This window comes from Armigeres subalbatus, chromosome 3, assembly GCF_024139115.2.
Source record: "Armigeres subalbatus isolate Guangzhou_Male chromosome 3, GZ_Asu_2, whole genome shotgun sequence".
Taxonomy (NCBI): domain Eukaryota; kingdom Metazoa; phylum Arthropoda; class Insecta; order Diptera; family Culicidae; genus Armigeres; species Armigeres subalbatus.
Window position 1 is genome coordinate 178,043,281 of NC_085141.1, and position 24,747 is coordinate 178,068,027.

Here is a 24,747-nt window from a genome sequence, read left to right on the forward strand (position 1 = left end):
CGTGCTTTTTGCTCGCGCATTTTTCGTTTCATTCGTTCGTTGTGTTTACCTACACAGTATGCAGTCGCCAGCGCCCTCTTTAGCCGTGCGGTAAGACTCGCGGCTACAAAGCAAGACCATGCTGAGGGTGGCTGGATTCAATTCCCGGTGCCGGTCTAGGCAATTTTCGGATTGGAAATTGTCTCGACTTCCCTGGGCATAAACGAATCATCGTGTTAGCCTCATGATATACGAATGCAAAAATGGTAGCTTGGCTTAGAAACCTCGCAGTTAATATCTGTGGAAGTGCTTAATGAACACTAAGCTGCGAGGCGGCTCTGTCCAAGTGTGGGGATGTAATGCCAATAAGAAGAAGAAGAAGAAGAAGATGCAGTCGCCAGCGGTAGAACTGCCGGTGGGTCGGCGAATATGAATGAAATAAGTGGGCGCATTTTTTTGTCATTAAGTGCTTGATGATGGTCGGATGCAGTGGTGTCGGTTGCGATGAATGCAATCGCCCATCGCATCGCTCGGAGTTCACGGCTAGAGGCCGATGATGGCTAAGGCAGCGAGGGCAGCGGTGGTGAATGAAGAAGAATAAAATTAGAAAGATTTGGTCTGCTCATCTACGGAAAGTGATTGGTTTCATAATCCACATGGTCCCGGGATGGGTCATCAACATATGGTCAGTCATATGCCATCCCGAGTCATGTGGTTATACTATGACAGTTCTGATTCCCCAGTAAATAAAAATCAACTACACAGATGAAAATGAAAATCTGATTAAAATAATTGCATTAGCAAATAAAGATGCACAATCAGCAATAGTGTTCATATCCATTTTAGATTAGAAAATTTTGCCGTATTACATGTAAATGTTTTAAAAAAGTTCGCAAAAAATAATTTCTATAAGAATATTCAAATAAACTGTATCTTATTCTTTGTTTTTCATTTTCTGAGAAATTATATTATTAAACTTGACTTTTATTTACTTTTTTCAAACTTGACTTAGACTCGGAATTTGGAATCAAAACATTAAATAATTTTTCGTTGACGTATTGCAGTCCCTCTTTAGTAGGCTTCTTGACTTGTTTCTTATTGTTTTGATTTTTTTTCAGCAGTAAGCACGTATGTTAGCATATGAGTAAATAAAGGCCTAATAGTTAGAAACAAATCAATTTTAATTATGAATTTAATTATTAGTTTTATTTCTAGAAGTTTTGAATAAACAAATTGCTGATAATTCTAGCATGGAAGTTGTCGTTTCCAATATCAATCCAAAAGTTAGAAGTTAAATGTAAATACGTTACGTTTATACAAGTCCTACGTCTTCTCGCGGTTATGTTAAAAGAATTACCCATTGTACGTTTTTTCTAACAAATTTCGTAGATTTTTTTTTAAACTACGAAGGATATACGTTTGAAACTGCGAAGAATTTCTCGTCGAAATTTGGAACAATTTTCTTTTGAAACTCTGAAGAATTTTCCATGAAATGTTCAAAGAACTTTCTACGGAAATTCCAAAAATCTTCGCTTAGTAATTACAAGCATTTTCATTTGCATATTCTAAAAAAATGTCTTTCACGGGAAATTTTGAATAATTTGTGCTAGAAATATCAAATAATAGCTAGTGGGAACTTCAAAGTATTTCTCATGGATAATCCGAAAACAATTTCTAAATGAATATGTTGGCAGAAATTTAGAAGATTTTCTTCATTAGTTTTTTTTACGGTGAAATGTTTTTCCGTTAATGTCTTAAAAATATTCAGAAAAAAAAAAACGAAAAAATTCTGAAAGTAAAAAGGATAGCCACGCCGATTCACACTGCCGACGGCGTCGGCTAAAATGGTTTTCAGCGTGACGCTGAAATCGCCGCTACCGCCGATCAAAATTACGACAAACGACGTAGCCGAAGATTTTTGGACCGGTGCACACCTTTGTGCTGATGTGGTACTTACTTGGCGAAATGCTCAAATACCACATCAAGAATGTAAATGTTTTTAAAGCAGTGCGATATTACCCGATCAGGAATCCATAACAAAATTATAACTCAATTCTATCTATGGTTGTTATTTAAAACGACGTGTGTTATAATTAGACATTTCGATAAAAATGTGTCTTCCGCCAGTTTAATTTGATATCAAAATTATAACAACATTAGTTATGTATATTAACACAAAATAATTGCCTACATTTTTTGATATTGGAAAAAAGCGGAGGTAATCACCTCCAGTATAACTTGAATCAATGTTCGATGTTAATAGCTAGTACAAAGTTAATTGTCTACATTATGGATGGAAATTCGGCGTTGTAGCGTACCACATTTTTATACGTGATGTAGGCAATTACCATGAAAGTAGATTTTTGTACCTCATAATCATAACAATGGTTGTTATAATGTTGAAATAAAAGTAACAACCTCTGATATAATTATGTTACGGCTAGAGGGAATTTTGATATAATTTTTGTTATTTTAACAACTAACCAGCCAATTTTATAACACATTTTGTTATATTATTTTTCTGAAATAAATAACTTCCCTTGTTATAATTTTGTTATGCATTCTTGATCGGGTAGGCTTCACTTAGCTTGTAATCCGTTATTACTAAGCTGGAAAAGACGTATTTGATCATTCTTTGCCGATCGCTTGAAGCAGCCGGTTGTGAAGGACCGTGTCTCATCGCAGGCAATAGCTTTATTTTCTCAGTGAGTTTTTTCTCAAATAGTTTGAGTTTTTTATATCCCGCGGTATCCCACTGTGGATAAAGTGATTGCCGTAGGCGATTCGCGATCGTAAAGAAGGTGTACGTACGGCAAGGGTCGCGCGTGCATTTTATAAAGTGATTGAATTATCACACGCATTATCGGTCCCATCCAGTGGAAGACCGATCATTGGGAACAAATAGCCCAAAAGGAACGGATAAGTATAACACATTGTATCCACCGTTTCTATTGTATAAGTTTGCCACCACACAGCAGTGGTCGGGCTGTTGTCCGTTTTACTTTTTGCCGGCCGTCTGTTACCGTCGTCTGGTACAGCGTGCGACAAAAAAAAATATTTTCGCAAAAGTTGAAATTTCATAACGGAAATATTTGTTTGTTTGTTTTTTTTCTTTTTTTTTAGTTTAACTAGTTTTAAGTCCATTTTCTATATTACTTAACTTGTTTTTTTTTTTTACTTTGATTTATTTTGCGTTCGATGGATGAAGAAAACGGAGGCGAAACGCCTCCCAAAGACAATGTCGTTCGCACGCGATTCTACCAGGCTTCTTCGCCTGGGCCTTGGGTTGTTTACTTTCGGCAGAAAGTGAAAAGTATTGATTTTTTAGGAATCAAACGTGACTTGACGCGTCGTTTTCCGAAAACTGATTTTCATCAGATCAATCGGAACAAACTACGTGTAACCGCACCTACATACCAGGATGCAAATGCTATCGCAAAAGACCAGAACTATAATGTGGAATATTTGGTTTATGTGCCCTCGAGGGAGGTCGAGATTGAAGGCGTGATTAACGCAGCGAGCCTGACTTGCAAGGATGTACTTGCAGGAAAAGGCCATTTAAAGAATGCCCTGCAATCTACCGTGGATATTCTGGACTGCAAGGAATTGCATTCAGCAGCCATGGTAGATGGTAAAAAAGTATATTCGAAGTCAGGTTCGCTACGAGTAACGTTTGCCGGTTCGATACTCCCAAAATATGTAGATATCGAAAATATGTTGTTTCCGGTGCGTCTTTTGTACCCAGAGTTTTCAATTGTACCAACTGCAAACAGTTGGGGCACACTGCCGAGTTTTGCGACAACAAGCCCCGTTGTGGCAAATGTTTTGAAAAAGCATAGGAGGAGTCCTGCCAACAACAAGTTACAAAGTGCGCTTATTGTGGCATGGACCCTCCCATGGTTCTGCAAGAATGTCCGGTGTACAAAAAGCGCACCCAAAAGTTAAGCGTTCGTTAGTACAGCGCTCTAAGCAGTCGTATGCAGAAATGGTGAAGTCGCAAGACACATCCGCAACTGCCAACGCAACGGCTGCTATTTCAGCTGCTGTTCAAGTAAGTGATTTTATGATGTCATTTCCATAGACGAATCGGACTCTGACGTAGCCGATATGGATGATTCTGCGGAGGTACACGTACCCGAAAAGAGGAAGAAACTGTCTTCCCAGGATTGCGCCGTAAGAAAACAAAAATCATCCCTAGAAGCTTGCCTAAATCTGATGGTAATGGGGATTATTTAAAATTCCGAAGCAGCCTGTCTATACTGCTCCTTTTGACCCATGTTGCAGTAAGACATTCCCGCCATTGCCTAAAACTGATGTTACAAAGAAACATCAGTCAAGGAATATCTCTGAGCAGAAAACTGCTACTCGCACTTCCAAGAAAAGAATCTCGTCCAAGCGAGGATTGATATCCTTTAAGGACCTTGTGGATCGTATTTTGAACTTATTCAATATTCCGAATTCATTGAGGCCAATCATTGACCTCTTTATTCCAACAGTTGAAAGTTATCTGAAGCAATTGACTGTTTCATGGCCCCTTCTTGCAGGACTTGTATCTTTCGATGGATAATACGGCCATACAAGATACAATCACTGTGCTGCAGTGGAACTGTCATAGTCTGAAACATAAATTGGACGTGTTTAAGTTTTTAATTCGCAACTCCGATTGCGATATATTTGCACTCTGTGAAACATGGCTTTCTTCTGAAGATGAAATCAACTTCCACGATTTTAATATTATTCGCCAAGATCGGAATGATCATTATGGTGGCGTTCTTTTGGGAATCAAAAATGTCACACTTTCTACAGAATTCCCATTCCGACTGTTAATGGTTTAGAAATCGTCGCTTGCCAAGTAAATGTAAAGAATAAAGACCTTTGCATAGCTTCAGTGTATATTCCCCAAATGCCTCACTTAATCGTCGGCATCTTTGGAGCGCAGTCTCTCTTTTATCATCCCCAGTTTTAATACTGGGTGATATGAATGCACATGGTATTGCATGGGGCGAAACTAGAGACGATAACAGAGCGCCTATTTTCTATGATTTGTGCGACGATTTCAACTTGAATATTTTGAACACAGGCGAAGTAACTCGAATAGGACCTCAAGGTCAGGAAAGTCGAATAGATCTGTCTTTATGCTCTAATTCACTATCATTAGATTGCACGTGGAAGGTAATCCAAGATCCCCATGGTAGTGACCACATGCCGATAGTCACCACAATCAAAAGCGGCTATCAACGATCAGTGCCAGTAAATGTTCCTTTCGACCTCACGAAAAACATTGACTGGCAAAAATTCATCGGCGGTAAAAATTGGTATTGAATCAACTGATATTCTTCCTCCACTGGATGAGTATCGATTCCTTACCGAATTGATTCATAAAAGCGCACTAGAAGCTCAGAAACGACGCGTTCCAAGTACATTTGTCATAAGAAGACCAGCCACTCCTGGATGGGATGATGAATGTACTAAGTTGTATTCCGAGAAATCTGACGCCTTCAAGGCTTTTCGTAAACACGGAAGGTCTGAGCTTTTCGAAGCGTATTTGAGGCTTGAAAGAAAGCTCAAAATCTTCTCAAGGCTAAAAACGTAGCTACTGGCGACGTTTTGTCGAGGAACTATCACGAGAAATCTCAATGTCAACACATTGGAAAACGCCCCGCAACATGCGGAACCGCATTTCCACCATCGAGAGTGGAGAATGCTTCAATCGATGGATATTCAACCTCGCAAAAAAGATCTGTCCAGATTCCGTACCAGCTGAACCGCTATTTCGAGAATCTACGCTTGATCCCGGTTCTTTGGGTGGACCATTCTCAATGCTGGAACTTTCTATGTCTCTTCTTTCATCAAACAATTCTTCTCCGGGATGCGATAATATCAAATTCAATCTTCTTAAAAACCTCCCAGATATCGCTAAAGACGATTACTTGACCTGTACAACTGTTTTATGGAGTACAACGTCGTACCACCAGAATGGCGACAGGTCAAAGTAATAGCTATCCAAAAGCCTGGGAAACCAGTGTCTGATCACAATTCATACCGACCGATTGCCATGCTATCGTGCATGAGGAAATTATTGGAGAAAATGATCCTTTCAAGAATTGACCATTGGGTCGAGCAAAATGCATTACTATCAAATACTCAATTCGGTTTTCGAAAAGGTAAAGGAACAAATGATTGTCTAGCGTTGCTCTCTTCAGATATACAACTGGCCTATGCGCACAAGGAGCAACTGGCTTCAGTTTTCTTGGATATTAAGGGCGCTTTTGATTCTGTTTCCATAGAAGTACTGTCGGAAAATCTGCACAGTAGTGGATTACCCGTTATTTTGAATAATTTCTTGTACAATTTGTTGTCAGTAAAACATATGAACTTTACTCTCGGCACTCTGACAACTTCCAGAAATAGCTACATGGGCCTTCCCCAAGGTTCATGCTTAAGTCCTGCTTTACAATTTCTATGTTAAAGATATTGACAATTGTTTGGAAGGACAATGCACGCTTAGACAACTTGCAGATGATGCCGTGATCTCCCTAAGAGGTTCATGTGCAAATGTCCTGCAAAGACCATTGCAAAATTCTCTAAACAACCTGACTGTTTGGGCCAGACATTTAGGGATCGAGTTCTGTCCGCAAAAACTCAATTGGTAGTGTTTACTAAGAAGCGGTACCCTGCTCAACTGAAACTAAAGCTGTTGAAAGATGACATAAACCAATCTTTATCTTCTACATACCTTGGGGTCTGGTTTGATTCCAAGTGTACCTGGAAAACCCATATTGATTATTTGTTCTATCTCCGGAACTTGGTGGGGCGCTCACCCGGAAGACCTCATCAAACTATATAAAACGACTATTCTCTCTGTTTTAGAGTATGGCTCTTTCTGCTTCCTCTCAGCAGCTGAGTGCCACCTAATCAAATTGGAACGAATTCAATATCGTTGTTTGCGTATTGCTCTTGGCTGTATGCATTCAACGCATAACATGAGCCTGGAGGTGCTTGCTGGAGTCACTCCTTTAAAGCACCGTTACTGGGAGCTCTCACTTAGAATACTGATCAAATGTGGAACAAGTAACACACTTGTATTAGAAAACTTCGATAATATGCTTGAACTGGCTCATCGTTCAAGATACCTGCGAGTCTATCTCAACTACATATCGACAGATCTCTGTCTTCCATGTTATAATCCACCTCGAGTTCACTTCGTCAACGACAGTTCCTCAATTGAATACGATCTGTCCATGAAACACGCTATTCAAGGAATACCAGATCATCTTCGAAAAATATCTATCCCTTCCATTTTTTCTGAAAAATATGAACATGTCAATTGCAATAACAGATATTTCACTGATGGTTTCTCGCATTAACGGATCCACTGGCTTCGGTGTTTTCAACGTAAATTCAACCACCTTCCGAAAACTTCAAGAACCGTGTTCGGTTTATGTTGCTGAGCTGGCAGCAATTAATTTCGCTTTGGGGATAATTTCCGATCAGCCCGTAGACCATTATTTCATCTTCTCGGATAGTCTTAGTTCTATCGAGGCACTCCGGTCGATGAAACCTGTTAAGCACGCATCTTACTTTCTTACAACTGTAAGAGAGCAGATGCGTGATTTCATAGAAAGATCACTCAAGATTATCTTTTTATGGGACCCATCCCATTGCCTAATCTATGGCAATGAGAAGGCGGACTCGCTAGCAAAGGTGGGCGCACAGGAAGGTGAAGTTTTGATAGACAAATCTCGAGCAACGAGTTTTTCCCATTAGTCCGTCAGAGTACTCTTCAAAATTGGCAAATGATTTGGTCACACAATGAACTTGGACGGTGGCTGTTTTCCATAGTTCCTAAAGTTTCTGCGCGAGCGTGGTTCAGAGGTGAGGACTTAAGCCGAGGCTTCATTCGCACGATGTCGAGACTTATGTCCAATCACTATTCACTAAACGCACACCTCTATAGAATAAACCTGGTCGATAGCAACCTATGTAGGTGTGGAGCCGGTTACGATGACATCGATCACGTAGTTTGGTATTGCTCGGAAAACGACGCCTCCAGAGAGCAACTATTGGATACCCTTGTGGCCCGAGGTAAACAACCCTTCAGGGAAGTAAGAGGTGTTCTGGGGGATCGCGATGTGGTTTATATGCAGGCCATCTATGCCTTTCTTTGCTCGTCTGACATAAAAGTCTAATTCCCCATTTTTTTTCTTTCTCGTTTTTGTTTTGTTTTTGTCTTATTGTTCTGTGTAATACGAAGCTATGGCCATCCGGAAGATGCTCCCTGACGAACCACAACTCGAGCCCGACGCTACGCCATACCGTTAATGACGTCAAATACCCGGATGAGCAGCTGTAATGCCTCAAACCTAAATCCCAACCTAGTCCGTCCTGAAATTACGCAATCTAACCTTGAGTCGCCACGAGTATCTTGGTCTATACCCTTTCCCCTTACTAACTGTTGATAATAAGATGATATCGATTGTAAATATCATAAAGTCTCGGCTCCGTTAAGTGTTATACACGCCTGAGCCTGTCAAATAAACGAAATAGATAAAAAAAAAAAGACGTATTTGATCCCTGGCTTGGTGAGGAGAACCTTCACATTAGAATTTTCTCGATTTCCCAGGGAATACAGAATCATAAAGCTTGCCATATAATTTGAATATAATATCTGGCATTGGTGTTAGCATTTAATGCTTTCAATTAATAAATAGTTGTAGTGCAGAACATAGAATCAAAAGCATACGATGATCTATTATGAAGAAAGTGATTAGTTTGTTTGTTCTGAAGAAAAGGAGACGAATTACAGATTACACTGAATAAAAATATGACGAATGATCCACTTTTTTAAATTATGGACCTTATAATCAAATAATGTGATATTAAATTCGAAAAATTGCAATAAAAGGAATATATCGAAACTTTGAATAAGCATTGTCCTTGTCCTTAATTGATTTGTGCATATGCGTTCCGAGAATCAAATCCAAAACCTACTTTTTTATTTATTTCGAAAGATCGATCATCACATGATCTTAACTACCACCTGTCTTTGATCCTATTTCATAACTGTTTCGCTAAGTGTTGAATCATAAATCAAGGGAACGGCTTTTTCCGCTAACATATTTCTTTTCTTCCTTGGAGGTCTTGATTGATTTGATTATCATATGAATAGCCCCTGCATCAAGACCGTCGATTAACGGCAATGACTAATCATATGTATTACTGTTAGCGATCGATCTTGACGACCAGACCAGACAATGGAAGACCGATAAACATCAAATCAAGGAGCCAACCAGCTGGTCTCTCCTAAGAGTATGAGTCGGTTTATGATACAGCAATGCGCTAGGCAACAATAGTCCAAGAAGAGCAACGAAATATGGACGATGCTGAACCTATGCGCTAATGATGCCAAAATTTAAATATATAATCCATTTGTGGTGCGGGGTTCGGTAAAATCTGGCCAGCTGACCTAATTGAGGTAGAACTGCATAGTAGCCGAATGGAAGTAAAAAAGAAAATTGCTGTTCAGTTCAATAAATTGGTTTATGCAATCTTTTTCCATTTATCACTACCACGAGTAATGTTTTAATGGAGTTGAGTTGGGGCGTGTGCGCTATATATTGTGTTTGGGATCAACTATTTATGATAACACGGGTCTGAAATAAATTCTCACGATACAAGTAAGTCCTTAACCATACGGATTATTTTTATTATAAATTGATCGGCCCAACCGATTCGGTTGGCGCAACGAGGAAGCCCATTAACCTAGAAACTGTTGTCCGTGTAGCTTGTTTACGGTTAAATCGGCACGTTTGCTACTGTTATTTTATCCGTCACCCTACCAAGTGTTCTTCAGAACTATAAACAAGTCTCAGGATTGTGCTCCAGATGCAACCGAGTCGATAAAAAACGTCTTCCAAACTTCCTTTTATGTACCTTCTCGGGCAGTAGAATCAGCGACTGTGCAGAGTAGCTCATAATTAAGCTAAGTGTGGAAGCCAAAGTAAGGCGGTCATCCAACCGTTTTTCAACTGGCTGATCAAGTTCACACCTCCAACCCATACTTTCCGGAGGCCGCGGTGTACCGAGGGGTAATACTGGAGCAATCAGGGTCTCTGCTGCGCACAAGTGTTTCAAGTGTCGTTTGCCCCTTCGAGTGCTTCTCACATTTCCTGCTCAGTAATTAGCATGGGAGCTTCGACGAAGAATTTCTGCCACAAGTGCCGTCTCCTTGTTTCTTTTGAAAGTTTCAGAATCGGGTTTGGTGGCGCGGTCCCGCTTAGAGCCAGCCTGGGACGGCCGTGTAAGGTGACGAAAGATTGCCGATAATCGATCGCTGTACGATAGCCCGCATCCCAATCTTTTACCGTTCTGCCACACCACACCACACCGTAATAACCGCATAATATGGTTTACCTTTTTTGCACCCATCAAGCATCATCATGTTAGTGGGCAAGTTCACAAAGTTTAGCAGACGCGCTCGCTCAGCGGGACCATCAGAGGGATCTTGCCGACCGCTTGCTGACGACGATCGACGGAGCTTCAATCGGTTAGGGGAAAATGGTCTAAAGGGACAGGCGTTTATGCTTTCCTCTTACAACAAAGTTGTACCGGAAGCCTATCATTCACTCCAAAAAAAGAGCTTTCCATAGAATGATCGGAGACTCATAAGGTTATATACCAATCTACTCAGCGCGACTAACTGAGCAAATGTCGATTCATTCGAGTGTATTTTCGTGTGCACAAAATATCAGAAAAAATTGGCCAACTCTTTATATAGTATATTTTACATGATTTCTCATTTCAACCTATGTTTGAAAGAGGGCGAAATTATGAAATTCAATATTGAATTTGTTCACGTTCGCACATTTGGTTTAAAAGTTATGAAGAAAATGGTGTGTCGCACCAAAAAGGATGGTGTCTTGCAAAGGTGTTTTGGTGAGCAAGGCATTAGGATGATAACGCCTTCAACGTAAAATAGAAGAAACTGCCACTAGATGAAGCTGCCACTTTTCATATGGAAAGAATCCTTTCTCACTATTTCACTAGAAAAAAAAATACATTTCATACTTGAGCAGCCGTTAAGTTTACTTTGTTGCTTAGAGCAATTTGTTCAAATCCGTCTCGCGTCTCAATCGCGTCTCGCGTACTGTACTTGTTGAATAAATTGTTTACAGAACGCTGTCTATTGAGGCCTTCCGGTCACTACTGATGATGTGTTCCACGTCAGTCTAAAAGATGGATTTTTTTAACTTGTTTGAGGCATTCCATATCTGACCGTCTAAGACGAATTAAGTACTCTCCATTTAATTCCACCAGTTTATTTTCGTTATCTTTGCAGATACGTATTTCGACCACAACTGTGTGGTCGTCTTCAGTGTCTTGTACTTGACTCGACTTTAAAAGATACTGAAGACAACCACACAGTTGTGGTCGAAATACGTATCTGCAAAGATAACGAAAATTAACTGGTGGAATTAAATGGAGAGTACTTAATTCATTTTAGACGGTTGAATACATTCCACTAAAAGAGCTTTATATATTTTTCTGATTCCATATACTGCCGTTCTACGCATGCTTGTACCAAATTCAAAAAACGACAAATGATAAAATGGCACTTGAAATTGAACACTAATTTTAATTGCTGGCGTATAACCATTTTGCAATATAAGATTATTACATCACATAACCATTCAGAAGACTTAATTTCATTGAAATCATTCATATTTTTCACTCACAAATAGAATTTGCGACAACGATCATTAAAATAGTATGGCGGGACAGTTATGCTGAGAAATAGAGCACTTGTTTTATGGTTTCTACGCATATCAGCCCCGTTCAATGCATGATTTTGTGAATGACTATTGCGATTGACGTATGTTCCACATGCTTTATCTATGGAAGTGAACTTCCCATGTGGTTGAAGTGAATATGCCGCTTAGAATGAGTATTGTACAAATTGTCCCTATGCTAACCAGTGCAACAGGCTAAGATTGCAAGATCTAAACAGAAAATGCTATTTCAATGTGTAAATAACAGCATCCGCCATAATAATGAATTTAATCACCGCGAGACAATTATGCATAGAAATTAAGCAATGGGACAAATAGACTTGATGTTGTTTTCAATGATTTTCCGAACAAAGTTCGAAATCTGTTAGGGTTTTCTAAAAGTATACATCAAAATAGACTGCTCTATGGTGAAAAGCCAAAATCCACAAAAACTAACATGGGACAACTATGCGTAGAAGGGCAGTAATATGTCTTGCTGCACTAATGTAATGACGTTCATTACTAAGATTTTTAAAGCACAACCACCACCCCCCACCCCTCTGTCACGTTTATTTGTATACCATGGGTATGCTGTGGGCGCTATTTTTTAACGGCCCCTTCGACCTATCTAAGGTCATAAACGAGTTTGACACTTCATCTGTAATCTGAATACTTGATTTTGAAACGTTAAGCGCGTATCAGCCTAATCTGTTTCGCTGGAAAACTATGCTCAGATATTATCTGCCACAGTTATTTTTTTTCCACTGAGTCTCACGCTGTTTTGAAGCCAATGATGAGTGAGTCGACGAGTTGTAAGTCAAGAATTAATCGAAAGCACGGTAATGAAGAAGAAATAACCAAAATTTGTCAAGGATCGTCCGTAGGCTAAACATTTGATTCGCCTTTATGAAAACCTTCCTGATATTCGCCGACAAAGGGGTCATCAAGCGGTTTCAGGACTGTTAAACAGAGTAAGTCTTGCTCTTTCAGACCGGTTTTTGGGCACCTCAGGGACACTCGTGTAATAAATCCCAACAAACCCAGAGTTCTAGGCAACCTAAGCAGTCCAGCCCGGGCAATAAGTGTTACAACTTCCATTAATCCCCTGTTTTCTCAGGAAACCCTTTCCGAGGTACTAATTCTGGGTCCAAATAGTATCCAAATCTGACCTTTTAAGAAACTTCTATTGACAGCAGCACCTCCCCGGATACTTCCGGGGCCCAATTTCAACGTCCAACCTGAATTCATCCCTTCTGACCAGTAAAAAATTAAAAGATATGTCATCATCGCCGCCCCTACCTGCATCGGAAACGGATCTACACAATACTCCTGCTTCTTTCCTAACTCCTAACTTTCCACTAGAGGTCAATTTTTGACTTCAGTGAAATATCATTTATTTATCAGACTACGGCCGGGGTGGCCTGCGTAGTACATAAAAGCCATGGACCGGGCTACACGTCGACAACCACGCAGTCTACGGAGGATCCGCAAATCGTCCTTCACTTGATCGATCCACCTGGCTTGCAGTGCGTGCCTTCTTGTTCCCGTCGGAACGTTATCTAAACCCATTTTCACCGGATTACCGTCCCACCACAGTTTTCCGATTTTCGCGGTGTGGACGATGAATGGTTCTTCCAACAGCTGATTCAACTCGTGGTTTATTCGCCTCCTCCACGTACCGTCTGCCATCTTTCACTTTCCTTTCGGCAACACTTTCCTTTCGAAAACTCCTCGTGCGCGTTGGTCCTCCACGAGCATCGTTCAGGTCTTGTGTCCGTAGAGAACTATCGGTCTAATAAGCGTTTTGTAGATAGTCAGTTTAGTACAGCGGCGAACTCTATTCGATCGGAGCGTTTTGCGAGACCAAAGTACGTACGATTTCCTGCCATGATGCGTCTCTGAATTTTTCTGTTGGTATCGTTATCGGAGGTCACCAGTGAGCCCAAGTACACGAATTCTTCATCCCCCTCGATTTCGTCACCACCGTTACAAACTCGTGGTGGGTGGCTTACATTGTCCACTCTTGAGCTTCTTCCTATCATGTATTTCGTATTTGACGTGTTGATGACTAGTCCAATCCGTTTAGCTTCGATTTTCAGTTCGATGTAGGCTTCCTCCATCCTCTCAAAGTTACGTGCCATAATATCAATGTCGTCGGCGAAACCAAATAGACTTCGTGAAAATCGTACCATTCGTGTCAATCCGTCCTTCATATTACTCCCTCCAAAGCAATATTGAAAGAAAGACCATCACCTTGCTGTAACCGTATGCGCGTTTCGAAGGGACTCGAGAATGCCACTGAAACTCGAACTACGCACATCACCCGATCCATCGTCGCCTTGATCAAATGTATCAATTTATCGGAAATCCGTTTTCGTGCATTAGCTGCCATAGCTGGTCCTGATGGGGCCCTCATTAGCCTAGCGGTAAGATGCACGGCTTTTCCCCGAAAAAATATCCACAAGGCCACATGGAGATCACCTAATCAAGAAACGGAAAACCAAATCGACCACGTTCTAATCGACGGTAAATTTTTCTCCGACATCACGAACGTCCGCACTTACCGCAGTGCGAATATTGAATCCGACCACTACCTCGTTGCAGTATGCCTGCGCTCAAAACTCTCGACGGTGTATAACACGCGTCGAAGTCGGACGCCGCGGCTTAACATTGGGCGGCTACAAGACGGTAGACTAGCCCAAGAATACGCGCAGCAGCTGGAAGTGGCACTTCCAACGGAAGAGCAGCTAGGCGCAGCGTCTCTTGAAGATGGCTAGAGAGATATTCGATCCGCCATTGGTAGCACCGCAACCGCTGCACTTGGCACGGTGCCCCCGGATCAGAGAAACGACTGTTATGACGGCGAATGTGAGCAGTTAGTGGAAGAGAATAATGCAGGTAAGTCTACGTCGGTGTTGCTTGAAGGGTAAGTGCAACGAATTGCCTCGTGATTAAATAATTACTAAACAATAATATTCAAACACTAGCGGTAATAAAGCCGTAACTAACAAGAGAGGGTTCTCTTCATCGTATTCCCCTCATCCATCGAAATAAAAGTGACAAGATGTGGCTTTGTTTGCACTTTATTGCTTGAAGGCGAAGGATTACATTGTTATCTGGCGATCTGATGTAACTCAAGACAAAATTTTCAAAACGACTTATCTGCTTTTGTAAACAAAGATTCAAACGACGATTTGACGAATCTGATAGCTCTCCCGCGCAAACCAACACCATCAACAGGTAGCGGAAACCTTCACCTACCTATGGGTGGTGTTGGTTCGCGAGGGAGTGCTATCAGATTCGTCAAATCGTCGTTTGAATCTTTGTTTACAAAAGCAGATAAGTCGTTTTGAAAATTTTGTCTTGAACTGAAAAATCGTTGAAATGCTTTATGCGAATGTTCTAGGAAAAGATATTTTAGTTACTAGATAAAGATTGTCGCTACTGTTCCCTTTGTTCTGCTGTCCGAAACATGTGTGGTACATACCTGTCAAATCGTATGGATTTTCCTTCTTTGACATTTAGCTCCCCTATCCTCGCCAGCAAAAGATGTTCCGGACAGCGACGACAGCGACAATCTTCATCTAGTAACTAAAATATCTTTTGTTCTAGGCTGTCCAAACTGTTCTGGAGTACATGTCCTCGAATGTATCAAGAAATATGTCTACAAACAAAATGTCCTAAGCTGAGATATATGTTCAAATAATCATAACCAGGGAATAAATTTTTCTTCGATGCGCATGCGAAACAAGCGACAAAAGAGAACCAACGACAAAGCTTTGTTTTTGTCGGAGATAATAATGACAACGATCCGAATTTTGTTGTCAGCAACAAAAAAGAAGGCAATTTTGTTGCTTACTTTTCATCCCGTTATTTTGTATTGTCTCTACAGCAAATCTCACTTTTAAGCTATCATAGTTTCTGCTATTATGGAAATATTCGATAATCTAACATTGATCACAAATTTATCATCGTATTCTCGGAAATATCAGAGCATGCAAGGCAAATGATTCTTGTCATATTGTGTTTGGGTTCTGACAAAGGCTTGTTGCGAGGTGCGTTTGTCAGTAACAAACTCTGTTGACCACAAAGGGTATATTATTAGGCGTTGCTCGAATATTGATTCCCTGCTCATTACTTTGCCTTTTCGGTTCTCAGAATATGCGTCATGAACAACCAAGTCATGAACGATGTGCCTGTGTATTGCAAAACATCCCAACAGGTCCGTCGAGCCGATAGAATGGTACTCATTAATTTTACAGGCTACTACAAGCCTGTTCTGTTCTCCAAAACGTCCTGGAGTTCCGAACATGCGATCTACCCGATCAACCAAGGCCTAAATGATATATCCGTGCATCACCAAACATCCCATCCCCGATTACTCTGATAGTCCTTTCGAACAATTTTCCAAGAACTTCTCTTCCACATCTCGATATCGACGATATTATATCCCTTCAAAATTTATGAATGATGTTAGATATGATATCCCAGTGAGTCTATTAGCTTATAAAGCCTGTCCACGTTAAATTTCGGACAGTTAGACAATGTTCAATTGATTTGTCGTCATTCCATCAATTTGAACAAGAGCTAAGACATGCTGAAAGCAGCAGTAAAGCGAAGAGATTGAGCTGCCATGTAAATAAATCGTCTCAGTGGTTGGTGAAAGTGTTCAAAAATCGCGTTTGGAGATGGGTGTCTGAAATTTAACGTGGACAGGCTTTATGACTTCAATCAGCACTTGTACTAGTCCGCATCTAACTCACCATTTCCGGATTGGCAATCCGGCGCCTATGCTCGCAAGGCTAACTGGAGACTCCTTGGACATCTTATGTTCATAAAAATTAGGGTCCCATGCTTTTTGAACTGGATTTTGGTACATACGATGAGGACATTGCAAAAGTCATGATTGATCTAGTAGATACTTTGAACTGAACTCGAAAATCATGAAAATCATGAACACTTCGTATTTCTTTTTTAACCACGTTGGGTCCTTATCGATGTTGAGCACATTGCAAAAAGTCTTGGTTGTCCGGAGAATACTCAAGAAAATTGGATTTTTATTATGCGCATGTGCCTATTGGACTGGATTGAGTATATGCCGATGATGAAGACATTGCATAAGCCTTGGTTGATCTGGTAGATACCGTAGGCTGAAATCGAAAACGTTTTGGAGAACCTTGAGCATCTTGTATGAAGATGACTAAACTTGATTGAGTGTTAAGATTTATTAAACAATGTGGTATAGGATCCAAATATTTCAGATTCATCTGCATGATGTCAGAAGCCAAATCTTCTCAAGGTTTTGGATGCATATCTAGGTATTCAAGGTATAGTCAAACTTGACCTTCAATATTTTTTCTGGGTAGCCGACATCCTGATGAACTTTTTTGCTGGAGAAACTGGGGACCTAGCTCTCTTCTTTGATTTTTCACAGCCAATATAAAACGCTGTGCATATATAACCCAAAAGGGTTAAGGAGGTCAAACATTTTCAAATTTATTGTTATGTTATCAACGGCTGCCATCTTATCTTAGGGAGCGTCCATAAATTACGTCACGCTTTTAGTTGGAGGGAGAGGGTTTTAAAAAGTGTGACTACTCATATATATTGTTTGGAAATTTCATACAAAAAGTGGGACAATGAAAGGAGGAGGGATTGAGGCTAATTTTTGCGTGACATAATTTATGGACGTTCCCTTGATGCACTCCTTACTTGCCAGGAACCTCAACCAGTCACCATTGATGATCAATATACATTTCCTAGGTATAATAATTTTGGTCTCTTGTCAATAACCCTTGCCTCCCACTAACATGTTCACGTGGTTTATGGACAGCCCTTAGCATTTAAAAATGTTAGAACCTGAAAATCAAACATTTCCCCAGCAATATAGGAAAACTGTACTGCTTTTGGCAATGTTCCTAATTTGGCGAATTTTGTGAATAGCTCCAAAAATGAAGCAATTCACGAGGGTTTCATTAGTTCCAACAAGAGATATATCTCTCACACTTCTACGCTGCTTTTAACTGACCGATTATTTTGGAAAAATATGTATTTTTCAGGGTTGGCCAAATTAGGCACTAAGGTGGCCAAAACCGGTGCACTTCCCCTATCATTGTTACTAAAATTTTTGCTAAAACAAATCGTCAAAGATTTTATCAACTGAAACTCACGGACAGTGTTGATAAAAACGGAACATAACTGTAACAGGAATACCGAAACGCTCTCTATTTTTTAAGAATATCAGATATTTATATTGCTGTCGCGTAACAAAAATCTTTCACTCGGAAAAGTTTATGTTTTTGGTCGGTTTTATAAACCAATGTTATGCTTAAGTTTGGGTTTTTTTTTGGTCTGGCTACAACGATTCCTCTATGTAAAGCGTTTCAACCATTGGAGTCTTGGATATCGATACAGCTTTTATCTTCCATCCAAATTTGAATATATTTAACGTGTTTAGTTCTAAGTTAATTTGTTGATTATTGTGTACTATTGAAGGATCGACTGTTTATTGTTATTTCAACTTAAACTGGCTCAAGATTGAAACAATACTGAGAGATTTGTCCAACGTTTCGACACAAGGTTGGTGTCTTCTTTAGGGGAAAAATAATATGTTCGTGCCTTGTCTAATGTTTGGTCTAACGATCAGTTATCGTTTTGGCCCCGGTTTAGATGCGATTTTTACTTGTCTTGCAATAAGGGTTCTATTAAAACGAATCTCAATAATTTCAATATTTTTTCCGCTGAGTAACATATAGGACGAGAATATGAATCATTGGCGTTGATTTGATTTGCAGAATCTTGCTTCATAAGGGCCACATGATCGATTGAAAACTAAGTGCGTACTCTTGCCCCACTCTACTCTAATGACATTCAACAGCAGCCTTACTGTTTTTCACGTTGTTTAAAGCCTTTTTAAGCCTTTTAACTTAAGTTTGACCATCGTCGATTATGTTCATTCAGTTTCTTAATACACTTTCGTTTTCACCATTAATTCTAATATTTTGATCAAAAATATCTGTACGGATTTTGATACTTTGATTCGAAATCCTTCCACGGTGTTTTTCGTAGTCTGAAATGCATAAAAGTGGAACACTCAAAAATAGAAGTCTTCGTGCACTGATAGAAGTCTTCGTGGAAGCGTTCCACGCACAGCTGGAACAGATATACGATGGATGCCCACTGCGGGACGTCAAAATCGTCATCGGTGACATGAACGCACAGGTAGGAAGGGAGGAAATGTATAGACCGGTCATTGGACCGGATAGTCTGCACACCGTATCGAATGACAACGGCCAACGATGCATAAACTTCGCAGCCTCCCGCGGAATGGTAGTCCGAAGCACCTTCTTTCCCCGCAAAAATATCCACAAGGCCACATGGAGATCACCTAACCAAGAAACGGAAAACCAAATCGACCACGTTCTAATCGACGGTAAATTCTTCTCCGACATCACGAACGTCCGCACTTACCGCAGTGCGAATATTGAATCCGACCACTACCTCGTTGCAGTATGCCTGCGCTCAAAACTCTCGACGGTGTACAACACGCGTCGAAGTCGGACGCCGCGGCTCAACATTGGGCGGCTACAAGACGCTAGACTAGCCCAAGAATACGAGCAGCAGCTGGAAGTTGCACTCCCAACGGAAGAGCAGCTAGGCGCAGCGTCTCTTGAAGATGGCTGGAGAGATATTCGATCCGCCATTGGTAGCACCGCAACCGCTGCACTTGGCACGGTGCCCCCGGATCAGAGAAATGACTGGTATGACGGCGAATGTGAGCAGTTAGTGGAAGAGAAGAATGCAGCATGGGCGAGATTGCTGCATCACCGCACGAGGGCGAACGAGGCACGATATAAACAGGCACGGAACAGACAAAACTCGATTTACCGGAGGAAAAAGCGCCAGCAGGAAGATCGAGACCGTGAAGAGACGGAGCAACTGTACCGCGCTAATAACACACGAAAGTTCTATGAGAAGTTAAACCGTTCACGTAAGGGCCACGTGCCACAGCCTGATATGTGTAAGGACATAAACGGGAACCTGCTTACGAACGAGCGTGAGGTGATCCAAAGGTGGCGGCAGCACTACGAAGAACACCTGAATGGCGATGTGGCAGACGAAGATGGCGGTATGGTGATGGACCTGGGAGAACGCGCGCAGGACATAATCTTACCGGCTCCGAATCTCCAGGAAATCCAGGAGGAGATTGGCCGGCTGAAGAACAACAAAGCCACTGGGGTTGACCAACTACCAGGAGAGCTATTTAAACACGGTGGTGAGGCACTGGCTAGAGCGCTGCACTGGGTCATTACCAAGATTTGGGAGGAGGAATTTTTGCCGCAGGAGTGGATGGAAGGTGTCGTGTGTCCCATCTACAAAAAGGGCGATAAGCTGGATTGTAGCAACTACCGCGCAATCACATTGCTGAACGCCGCCTACAAGGTACTATCCCAAATTTTATGCCGTCGACTAGCACCAATTTCAAGGGAGTTCGTGGGGCAGTATCAGGCGGGTTTTATGGGCGAACGCTCCACCACGGACCAGGTGTTCGCCATTCGCCAAGTACTGCAGAAGTGCCGCGAATACAACGTGCCCACACATCATCTATTCATCGACTTCAAAGCCGCATATGATACAATCGATCAGGACCAGCTATGGCAGCTAATGCACGAACACGGATTTCCGGATAAACTGACACGGTTGATCAAAGCGACGATGGATCGGGTGATGTGCGTAGTTCGAGTTTCAGGGGCATTCTCGAGTCCCTTCGAAACCCGCAGAGGGTTAAGGCAAGGTGATGGTCTTTCGTGTCTGCTATTCAACATCGCTTTGGAAGGGGTAATACGAAGGGCAGGGATTAACACGAGTGGTACAATTTTCAATAAGTCCGTCCAGCTATTTGGCTTCGCCGACTATATAGATATTATGGCACGTAACTTTGAGAAGATGGAGGAAGCCTACATCAGACTGAAGAGGGAAGCTAAGCGGATCGGACTAGTCATCAACACGTCGAAGACGAAGTACATGATAGGAAGAGGTTCAAGAGAAGACAATGTGAGCCACCCACCGCGAGTTTGCATCGGTGGTGACGAAATCGAGGTGGTAGAAGAATTCGTGTACCTGGGCTCACTGGTGACTGCCGAAAATGACACCAGCAGAGAAATTCGGAGACGCATAATTACTGGAAATCGTACGTACTTTGGACTCCGCAAGACGCTCCGATCGAATAGAGTTCGCCGCCGTACCAAACTGACAATCTACAAAACGCTTATTAGACCGGTAGTCCTCTACGGACACGAGACCTGGACGATGCTCGTGGAGGACCAACGCGCACTGGGAGTTTTCGAAAGGAAAGTGCTGCGTACCATCTATGGTGGGGTGCAGATGGCGGACGGTACGTGGAGGAGGCGAATGAACCACGAATTGTATCAGCTGTTGGGAGAACTATCCATCGTTCACACCGCGAAAATCGGACGACTGCGGTGGGCCGGGCACGTAGCCAGAATGTCGGACAGTAACCCGGTGAAAATGGTTCTCGACAACGATCCGACGGGCACAAGAAGGCGAGGTGCGCAGCGGGCAAGGTGGATCGATCAGGTGGAAGATGACTTGCGGACCCTCCGTAGACTGCGGACCCTCGTCAAAGAAATTTTTTCCGTTTTTGTCAACTGAATCTCACGGACAGTGTTGATAAAAACGGAACATAACTGTAACAGGAATACAGAAACGCTCTCTATTTTTTAAGAATATCAAGTATTTATATTGCTGTCGCGTAACAAAAATCTTCCACTCGGAAAAGTTTCTTTTTTTGGTCGGTTTTATAAACCAATGTTATGCTTAAGTTTGGTTTTTTTTGTCTGGCTACAACGATTCCTCTATGTAAAGCGTTTCAACCATTGGAGTCTTGGATATCGATACAGCTTTTATCTTCCATCCAAATTTGAATATATTTAACGTGTTTAGTTCTAAGTTAATTTGTTGATTATTGTGTACTATTGAAGGATCGACTGTTTATTGTTATTTCAACTTAAACTGGCTACACAGTCTTTCAAGATTGAAACAATACTGCGTAGAGATTTGTCCAACGTTTCGACACGAGGTTGGTGTCTTCTTTAGGGGAAAAAATAATATGTTCGTGCCTTGTCTAATGTTTGGTCTAACGATCAGTTATCGTTTTGTTTTTTTTTGCTGGTTGGACCAGAGGGTAGCTTTTTCAGCTCCTCCGCTTGCTAGTTGTTTCCTTAGCGCTGGCGGTATAGATAGTGGCCCCGGTTTAGATGCGTTTTTCACTTGTCTTGCAATAAGGGTTCTACTAATACGAATTTCAATAATTTCAATATTTTTTCCGCTGGGTAACATATAGGAAGAGAATATGAATCATTGACGTTGATTTGATTTGCACAATCTTGCTTCGTAAGGGCCACATGATCGATTGAAAACTAAGTGCGTACTCTTGCCCCACGCTACTCTAATGACGTTCATCAGCAGCCTTACTGTTTTTCTGTTTTTCACTTTGTTTAAAGCCTTTTTAAGCCTTTTAACTTAAGTTTTACCATCGTCGATTATGTTCATTCAGTTACACTTTCGTTTTCACCATTAATTCTAATATTTTGATCAAAAATATCTGTACGGATTTTGATACTTTGATTCGAAATCCTTCCACGGTGTTTTTCGTAGTCTGAAATGCATAAAAGTGGAACACTTAAAAATAGAAGTCTTCGTGCACTGGTATCAACGACGAACGTTTTGTGTGCATTAAATCTGTTTTTTCTAGAGACTTTCGCTATGCACAAGTGCTTAGGTGTACGGATTTCGATGTCCCACGGTATGCCAAAAAATGTCAAAAATAAAATAAACTAGGCTGGAAAGAAATCTGTATTGACTCCAAACAGCAATAACAATAGAAATTTTGCGCAACTGGGTGCAAAAAATAGGATGACCATATCGGTTTCGGACTAATATTTTTGAGACTTTGAAAAGTGTAGACTTTTCCTTTTTTCTCTGTATCTTCTAACTTTCCACAGCCGCACACAAGAAAGCGCCGGTCAATGTAGAAAAACGTCCTCTCTAGGAAATAGACTACAAAACTTGGCCAAGGAATCATTTTTTCGCTTCGATCTTTGCTATTTAGAGAGTTGGTTTCGGAACCTCCACTCAAACTTTATCTTAATTTGTCGACAAAATACCAAAAATCCCACAGAGTGCCTATTGGACTATAATCTCTAACCAGCGAGAGACCCTGTGGTCCGGCCGAAAGCAGACAAGGTGCGAAATCATCTTTCCTTTATCATGGATTTTCTCGCCTCACGCCTGTCCTGCACACCGCTCTGTGCAGTTTTCCGAGCATCATGTTTTTTTGTTTGCTGATTTACACCTTTTGATACAGTTATTTCTGGTGATGGTGCAGATCTACCCTCCCGCGTCACATCGGAGAATTTTACTCCGGCTTGCGTGAATGTGAGCAACCACAATCTGACCAGATGCGACATTCAATGCTTCTATTTGATCGAGGAGTTCAGTTGTTTACGCTGGCTGAGACCTGGGATTATCCGCTACTGGAGCATGGTGATGGTGATCACAATTACTGATGGATAACAGCTCTTTATTGACGGCTATGGATCCACAACCGCTAGTTTACCTGTCTGGTAGCGGATTGTGGATGATGTAATCCGATAGATAGCTACGCATGACTGCAAGTGACTTATCTCTGTTGATGTGCACCCGGAGGTTGTTTGCATACCGGTTGAATAATATGTATGTATTGGAAGGGCATTGACTTACATCACGTTGGATAATCGTTTTAGTACTTACTGTTTGCATATGCCTACAAATATTCTATTTTGTTAAATGTCCTTTCCGTTGTCTAATGCTAGATATTTGATTTTCTTTGGTATCTCTAGGTGCTACCTATGGTATTCAACGTGACAAATTATTGCCAATATCATTCTGCTATGAACCCTTTGAACATAAATGGCGGCTACCTTTTTTCCTTTTTATCACCTGATTAGTGTTTTCCAAGTTATACGAGTTATCCCAAAACATCAACCTACATTTTATAATGAAAACCCGAATAATAATAACATAATTAAAGGACTCGGCATTTCCGGGGGGCAGTCCCGCGTGTGAACAACAAAGTCAACAAGAAAAACATCTTTGTTAATGATAGTCATTTCGTTCGGTGTATTTTCGAACCGTTCCCTTTTCTCACTCGGTATTACTTGAGAAACATACGCGGTAAAAGTTTCCGTGTCCCACTCACAAGCTGTGTGTAATCATGATAATTTCCAGGGGCAGTACTCTGTTTAATAACTTTATTGAGCTGGGATCCTTGCCCGCGTGTTTATGTTTTGTATGATGTATCCCGTTTCGACACCTCCTGATAAATTTCTCTGATCTGCTTGGTACAAACAACGAACGAATAATGATCATTAATTCCCGTTCATAAGGCGAAACATAATAAGACAATTTATCAAAATATTTTGTAGGTATTGTATACTAAGTGGAAATTAAGATTTTAATGCGATATGCCTTTTTCGTGAAATGGTTGTTAATTAATTATTTAATTAAGATTAATTATAAACCATTTTGAAAATTGTTCAATCCTAAACTATCATATACAGTCACCATAAAAATGACCAGAATTAATAATTATGCATTTTGTTTCTTCTCCTTTACAGGCCCACCATAATGCTATTAATTCAGCAATTTTAAAACCCTGCACTATTTAAATGGAACACAACTCTCGAGGCTGTCGGGTAAGTTTTGCATCACCTTACATCAATTTATAAACAGCAAATAAACGAGGTCTACACAACAGCCACCAAGCATGGAGTGTACCTTAGGACAAGCACAAATTATAAGGAACCTTTTTGAACGATTTTGATTTTCAACCTCCAGGCTGTTATTAAAAGTCACAGACTATTCTCACCGTCTTTAATGTGTAAATTGCCCAAACTGATGATTTGTTCTAATCATATTTTTGAAAAAATTCTTTGCTAAC

General features: G+C 41.0%; 1 protein-coding gene across 3 annotated transcripts in view; it reads left to right on the forward strand.

Annotated features, from left to right (window-relative positions):
• LOC134225727 (serine proteinase stubble) overlaps positions 1-24,747 on the forward strand; it is a 605,887-nt gene that overhangs the window by 239,695 nt on the left and 341,445 nt on the right. For all 3 annotated transcript variants that reach the window (XM_062706032.1, XM_062706033.1, XM_062706034.1), the window contains one exon: positions 24,425-24,502. The gene's annotated coding sequence lies outside the window, so the exon portion shown is untranslated. The remainder of the gene's footprint in view (positions 1-24,424; positions 24,503-24,747) is intronic.